At 39.5% G+C, this 8,230-nt stretch overlaps 1 pseudogene; it reads right to left on the bottom strand.

Moving 5' to 3' along the window:
• Positions 1-2,366: 2,366 nt before the first annotated feature.
• Positions 2,367-5,067, bottom strand: LOC101984978 (annotated as a pseudogene).
• Positions 5,068-8,230: the final 3,163 nt, after the last annotated feature.

Below are 8,230 nucleotides of genomic sequence, written 5' to 3'. Positions count from 1 at the left end.
TCCACCATTGCATCTCTCCTTCCACTCCAAGCTTCGGGTGTGTTTTCACTCTCAAATTCTAGTCTGCCTGTCAGGAGCAAGGAGAACAGCAGGATTTAGAGGGGATTTTCACCCTCAGTTTTGATATTACAGATTTCTTTCTTCTTTTTTCCTTTCTTCCTTCCTTCCTTTTTATTTTTGTTTTTCAAGACAGGGTATCTCTGTGTAGCCCTGACTGTTCTAGAACTCACTTTGTGGACCAGGCTGACCAGATATCCTTCTGCCTCTGCCTTGTAAGATTGAAGATTGTAGTGTACCACTACACTCCACTAAGATGCTGACAACTTCTTGAGGTTTATGGTCAGCTTTGAAATCTGTGGAACAATCTTCAGTAGGACTGGATTGTGAACTATTGACTTTATTCTAGGTACCATCTGTGTCTTTGATATTACCTCTAGTGCTGTTGTAAATGAATCTCTTAGCTTTCTGTAGTTGAATCATGGACAGAGATTTATTTTTTTCTATTGGAAGGTCTTCTGATTTTTCCCTTGAAATTTCATCATAAGAGCCATGAAATAGTCACAGATGACTACTTGGCCCATTACCTCTAACTTCTTATTGGCTAACTCTTACATATTAATTTAACCCATCTCCATCAATCTGTATATCATAGCCTACCAGCAAAGTTTCAGCATATCTATCTCTGGCAGTAGATCCATGGTGTCTTCCTCCTAGCATTCAGCCTAGCTTTCCCTGCCTACCTAAGTTCTGCCTTGCTATAGGTCCAAAGCAGTTTCTTTATTCATTAATGGTAATCACAGAACCCAGAGGAAAATCCCACATCTCTCATGGATAGGTAGGATTAACACAGTAAATGTTAATGACAATATTACCAAATTAATATACAGACTCAATGCCATAACCATCTGATGGAGGAAGGTCATTGGTTAATAAAGAACCATTTGATAAGCCAGCCCTTAGGTGGGAGGAGTAAACAGAACAGAATGCTGGGAGGAAGTGAGGCAGACGCCATGCCTCTCCTCTCCAGGTCAGACGTGATGAAGCTCCAGCCCAAGATGGACGTACGCTAGAATCTTCTTGGTAAGCCACCACCTCGTGGTGCTACACAGATTACTAGATATGGGTTAAGGCAAGATGTGAGAATTAGCCAAGAAGAGGCTAGATATAATGGGCCAGGCAATGTTTAAATGAATACAATTTGTGTGTTGTTATTTCAGGGGCTAAGCTAGCCAGGCGGCTGGGAGCCAGGCAGCGGGAAGTGGCCCACAGCTCCTTCTACAACCATCAAAATTCCAAAACAATTTTTTTAAAAAAGAAAACTATATTTTCATTATATATACTAATCCAAGTTCACTCCCCCCTTCTCCCATTCGCTCCACATACCCTCCCACTCCACCCCTATCCACTCCCTTGCTACTATATATAGGCTGACCAAGGTATCATCCAAATCAAATAGGTTCCCAAAAATTCAGTACATGCAGTAGGGATAAATTCTGGTGCCACTGCCAGTGGCCCCTCAGTCTGCCACAGCCATGCAAATGTCAACCACATTCAGAGGAACAAGTTTGGTCCTATGCTTGTTCATTCCCAGTCCAGTTGGAGTTGATGAGTTCCGATTAGCTCAGGTAGACTGTTTCAGTGGGTGAACCTATCATGGTCTTGACCTCTTTGCACATATTCTCTTCCTTCTACTCTTCAACTGGATTTTGGAAGCTCAGTCCAATGCACTGATGCGGGTCTATGCTTCTGTTTCCATCAGTTGCTGGACGAAGGTTCTATGGTGATATTTAAGAAATTCATCAGTCTGACTACAGGGCAATTCAAGATCGGGCCCCCTCTCTTCTATTGCTTAGGGTCTTAACCAGGATTATACTTGTGGGATTCCCGGGAGTTTCTCTAGAGCTAGGTTTCTTGCTAACCCTATAATGGCTCCCACAGTCAATATATCTCTTTCCTTGCTCTTATCTCTATCCCTCCCTCCATCTCGACTATCCCATTTCCTCAAGTTCTCCTCACCTCTCCCTTTCTCTCCTCCTCTTCCCCTTCCACCCTCACTTCTCTGCTCCACCCCCATGCTCCCAATTTTATCAGGTGATCTTGTCTGTTTCCATTTTCCAGGTGGATCTATATGTTTTTCTTAGGGTTCACCTTATTACTTAGCTTCTCTAGGATCATGAACTATATGCTCAATATCCTTTTGTTTATAGCTAGTATCCACTTATAAGTGATTACATACCATAGTCATCTTTTTAGCTCTGGGTTACCTCACTCAGAATAGTGTTTTCTTTTTTTTCCTTTTCTTTCTTTCTTTTTTTTGTGAGCCAGACTATAACTTTATTTGTTCCAGGGAGCTGGCCAAAGCGCTCTCAGAACTTCTGGAACTGCTTCTTGGTGCCAGCAGCCTTAGTGACCTTGAGTATGTTGAAACTCACAGGGGCCTGCACTTCCCCACAGTGACAATGTGGCCGATCTGTATATCCCTGAAACGGGGGACAGGTGCACAGACATGTTCTTGTAGCATTTCTTTTGGATGTAATGAAGACAGTCCAGGTGGATGACAATGGTCCTCTGCATCTTCATTATGGTCATGACACCAGACCGAATCTGACCTCAGATGGAGATGTTGCCAGTGAGTGGGCATTTCTTGTCAATATAGGTGTCCTCAATGGCCTCCTTGGGTGTCTTGAAGCCTAGATCAATGTTTTTGTAGTACCAAGGGAGTTTGTCTGGTGCAGGACAATTCTGTATTCTGTCAATTATGTTTTAAATAAACACTGATTGGCCCATAGCAAGGCATGAAATATAGGTGGGACAACCCGACAGGAAGGCAGGGAAATGAGAACAGGAGTATTCTGGGAAGAAGGAAGCTCTTTCCCCAGTCCTGTCCAGACACCAAGAAGGAAGATATGACCTGCCCAGCTGAAAAGGGTACTGTACTGAGCCATGTGGCTAACATAGACAAGAATAATGGGTTAATATAAGTTATAAGAGTTAATAAGAAGCCTGAGCTAATGGGCCAATCAGTTTAGCATTAATATAAACCTCTCTGTGTGATTTCTTTGGGGCTTAATGGCTGTGGGAACTGGGCAGAACAGAAACCCCAATAAGCAGACCCTCATGTTACAGAATGGTGCCCATATGGACAACTGCTTCCACATAAAGCCTGAAGACAGCTTGGGAAATAATTCTAGAACAAAAATAACAGAATCATGCATGGCTTCTTGGTAGCAGCAATTTCTTGGGTCTGCTCTGCTTGCTAGAGGCAAGCAAGTGCTTTCATTTAACAGAGACTTCCTCACTGCAGCTATTTTAAGAGGTCCTGCCATGAAACACTTATATAGTGTTGATGAAAAGCCAACCACATGCTTTTTGGTTTTCAGCCATAGCAGGAAAAAAGCCACACTGTTTTAAAATGCCGGCTCTCTGGGCCATCCTGCCAGGGCAAATTGTGACTCTTTCAGGCAGGCAGTCTGACTATGGAGCATTTGGTGTGGTTTGTGAGCAGCCTGCTTCAGCTTGCTTGGTGGCAGAGACCTTGAAATACTATAGAGTTACGACAATAAACATGGCTAAAGCCAGTACCTCTGCCATGACGCTGGAATCTCAGAAAGCTAAGGAATGGGATGGATACAGCCATCAAAGCCACGGCTTTAATCCTATCCATACTGTTTGGTAAATTAAAGACTCATGTGGTCAGAAAAAGAGATAAACAGTAAAGAGAGATTCAAAGAAAAATGGTTTACTGTGTGTTTAAAAATATATGCTGGCTTGGGAGAGAAAAGATAAAGGTTAAAGTCCTTAAAATAAAAAAGAAAGAGAGAGAGTAGTTGGGTGTGGTGGTACACACCTTTAATCCGAACACTTGGGAGGCAGAGGCAGACAGATCTCTGTGAGTTCAAGGACAGTCTGTCCTACAGAGTGAGTTCCAGGACAGAGATACACAGAAACCCTGTCTCAAAAAGTCAAAAATAATAATAAAAGAAATAGAGTTTAAAATAAAGCCACATAAAGATGGAAAACGCACAGAGAATCTGAATACTGTATGTTATTGTGCTTTCCTTAAATTCTTTGAATACTGAGGAAGGAGCAACACCTGCTAAAGATACTTGTTTATAAATGCTGCTAAATTAATCCAAGATAGGTATTTTGAAATTACCTTGACTTCAAAATTGAAGTAAAAAGGTATCTTACTTTGAAGAAGACATTTTGCTTTTGTTTCCACAGGAAATGAGAGGCTGTGGATTCATTCTGAGTTAAGAAAAATCATGTTTGATCAAGGAAGACCACCTGAGAAATCTCTGATAGAAACAGGTGGCCCAGATGTCTGAGTTCCACATCCAGAACAGATTCAAGACTGCTGCCTTGAGATGATCAAGACACATAGAATACTCTAATCAGGACTTAATCATAATTCTAAATATTCTTTAGGTCTCCACAAAATTATCAGCATCCTTAACCAGCCAGAAATAGTGAGAAAAACTACACTCACATTTCCCAAAAATGGACTATGGATGTTCTTGTTTTTGTTTTTGTTTTTGTTTTGTTTTGTTTTTAAAAAAAGAGGGGGAAATGGTGTGGGACAATTCTGTATTCTGTCAATTATGTTTTAAATAAATGCTGATTGGCCCATAGCCAGGCTGGAAGTATAGGTGGAACAACATGACAGGAAGTAGAGGCAGGGCAATCAGAACAGTATTCTGGGAAGAAGGAAGCTCTTTCCCCAATCCTGTCCAGACACCAAAGAAGGAAGATATGACCTGCCCCGCTGCAAAAGATCCCGTACAGAGCCATGTGGCAAACATAGATAATAATAATGGGTTAATATAAGTTATAAGAGTTAATAAGAAGCCTGAGCTAATGAGCCAATCAGTTTATCATTAATATAAACCTCTCTGTGTGATTTCTTTGGGGCTTAATGGCTGTGGGAATTGGGCAGGACAGAAACCCCAAATAACAGGTCCTCATGTTACATTTTTCCTTGCCAGTTTCTCCAAGCAGAACACGCTTCTTGTTTTGAAATATTGTGGGCTTCTTTGGGTAAGCACATTCAGTCTGAATGTCCTCCATCTTCCTGGCAGCCTGAGGAAAAGAAAGCAGGATGGTGTTTTCAAATTCCATCCATTTGCATACAAAATTCAAGATGTCATTGTTTTTTACCACTGAGTAATACTCTAATATGTAAATTGCAACATTTTCTTTATCTATTCTTCAGTTGAGGGGCATCTAGGTTGTCTTCCTGCTCTGGTAATTACAAATAATGCTGCTATGAACATATCTGAACAAATACCTTTGAAGTATGATTGAGCATCTTTTGGGTAGGTGCCCAAGGTATTGCTGGATTGGGAGGTTGGTTGATTCCCAATTTTCTGAGAAACTGCCATACTTATTTCCAAAGTCATTGTACAAGTTTGCATTCCCACCAGCAATGGATGAGTGTTCCCCTTACTACACATCCTCTCCAGCATAAGCTATCATTGCTGTTTTTGATCTTAGTCATTCTGACAGGTGTAAGATGGCATCTCAGAGTTGTTTTGATTTGCATTTCTCTGATGGCTAGAGATGTTAAACATTTCTTTAAGTATTTTTTGCCATTTGAAATTCTTCTGTTGAGAATTCTCTGTTTAGTTCTGTACCCCATTTTTTAATTAGGTTATTTAGAGTTTTGATGTCTAATTACTTGAGTGCTTTATATATTTTGGAGATCAGTCCTTTGTCTGATGTGGTGTTGGTGAAAATATTTTCCCATTCTAGGTTGCCTTTTTGTCTTATTTACTGTGTCCTTTGCTTTACAGAATCTTCTCAGTTTCAGGAGGTTCCATTTACTTATTGTTGCTCTAAGAGTCCATGCTACTGGTGTTATATTTAGAAAGTGGTCTCCTGTGCCCATGCATTGAAGATTACTTCCCACTTTCTCCAAGGAATTTCTAGAAATAATGGTAAAAATAGGAGACCTCGGCCTTCAGGTATATGTAGAAGGTGTGGTAAAGGCTGACATTAGACCAATGAATGTAGATCAACAACAGACAGACATGGCAACCCAATATCATCGGGAAACTCCTTGAGGGGCCTCTCGCAGGCCCCCAGGCCAAAAGTGGCCGAGTCATTCCTAGTAACTGTGAAGGACATGCCATACCAGTAAAAATTAAAAAATCCAGAACTTTCTGTGCAAGATGATACTGTTTTAAATGATGGCACAAATTTGGAGGATAAGTTAAAAATTCAAATAGGAAATGAGAAATGTATATTCTGGCAAACTTCTATAAATGATCAGAGACCAAAGCTAAGAATGTGTATAAATGTAACTGTAATTGTTGGCTTGATAGACACAGGAGCAGCTATGAGTATCATCACTCCAGAATCTTAGCATCCAAATTGGCTTCTTCATGAGGCAGACGTTCAATTGCTAGGAATTGGAACCATATCTCAAGTTAAACAAAGCAGAAGGCAGAATTATATGCCATTCTTATGGTGCTAAGGGATTCTAAAGAACCTCTTAATATAGTTACTGATTCACAATATGCAGAAAGAGTTGTCTTGCATATTGAAACTGCTGAATTTATACCAGATGATATAGAATTGATTTTATTATTTATCCAGGTGCAAGATATAATCAGGAATAGGCTTTGTCCTATGTACATAACACACATCTGATCCCACACAGGTCTGCCAGGTCCTCTAGCACAAGGTAATGCAGAAATTGATCAATTATTGATTGGTAGCATGTTATAGGCCTCAGAATTTCATAAAAAAACACCTCATCAATAGCAAAGGTTTATAGAAAGAGTCTTCCATTACATGGCAGCAAGCTAAGGAGATTATAAAGAGATGCTCTACTTGCCCTTTCTATAACCAAACACTGCTACCTACAGGGATTAACCCAAAGAGTACTCAAAGGAAATTTGGCAGATGGATGTGTTCCACTTTGCATAATTTGGAAAATTAAAATATGTATACCACACCATTGACACTCATTCAGGGTTTCAGTGGGCAACTGCTTTAAGCTCAGAAAAGGCTGATTCAGTAATCACACATTTATTGGAAGTCATGGCCATCATGGGTATACCTGCACAAATAAAGACAGATAATGGTCCAGCATATGTCTCTAGGAGAATGAAACAGTTTTTTGTTTATTATAATATTACACATGTTACAGGTATACCAAACAATCCTACAGATCAAATCAAAGTATAAAGAATATATTAAATAAAGAAAAAGAGGTGGAAAATGCCCCCAGAAATAGATTACATAATGCTTAATTAACCTTGAATTTTCTTAATGCTAATGAGAAAGCCAGGAGATGTGCTGCATTGGGGAAGGGGTTTTGCTCTTGTTTCCACAGGAGAAAAAAATTATGGATACCATCAAAATGAATAAAGATTTGGTTTGAAGAGGAGAAACCTTTTGGAAAGAAGAAATGACAGCTCATCCACAATGATGGTACCCATACAGGTGGTGAGGAAAGCATATAGGATGGGGGCAGAGTTCTGTTCTTGTTTTTGCAGGAAAACACTCATCTTCAAAAAGTCAAGAAAACCTGGCTATTTGAATGATGACGGATGGAAAATTAAGTACCCAATAAGAATCATCAAGAAAATCAAATATGTTTCATAAGTATAGATGATAGAGTGTATAATTTATATATGTATGTATTTACTTCTGAATATAAAGAGCTGGTTTTGTGTAGGACAATGACTCTATCCTTCTTTAAATCTAAGCATATTGTTAAAAGAAAAATCCGGAGCTTCTATCTCATGTCAGGAGCTATGATATAGGACAGAAAGAAAAAAGAATTTAGAAAAAATTTTACTTTTCTTGATATCTATTTTTGTCTTTATTGTACCTTTCATTGAATATATATGTCTATATATATCTATATAAATAATGCTTAAGTTTTCTGCAATGAACAATGAATTTTCCTGCAGTAATCTTTGAAGTATCCAAGAAGAAGATGGGGCCCCACAACAACAACTCCATCTGGTTGATATGACGTCATGACGCTGATAGCAGTACTACAAGACTTGTTTTGGGTACCAGCTACACAAGATGGTTCCAACCTGGTTAGGTAAAATGGTGCACATTTTTTACAACATTCTGGCAAGACCTCTTCAAAATACTCAGAGACTATTTGCAATCATACCAGACATTAATTTTGAGACTTAACCATCATTTTACTTTAACAGGATCCCATAGAAAGAATGTTGCCCCCATGACAGCTGGAAGTAATTCTAGA

The sequence above is a fragment of the Microtus ochrogaster genome, linkage group LG4, assembly GCF_000317375.1.
Source record: "Microtus ochrogaster isolate Prairie Vole_2 linkage group LG4, MicOch1.0, whole genome shotgun sequence".
Classification (NCBI taxonomy): domain Eukaryota; kingdom Metazoa; phylum Chordata; class Mammalia; order Rodentia; family Cricetidae; genus Microtus; species Microtus ochrogaster.
Note: the sequence above shows the minus strand (reverse complement) of the source record. Positions and strands in the feature narration are given on the sequence as shown.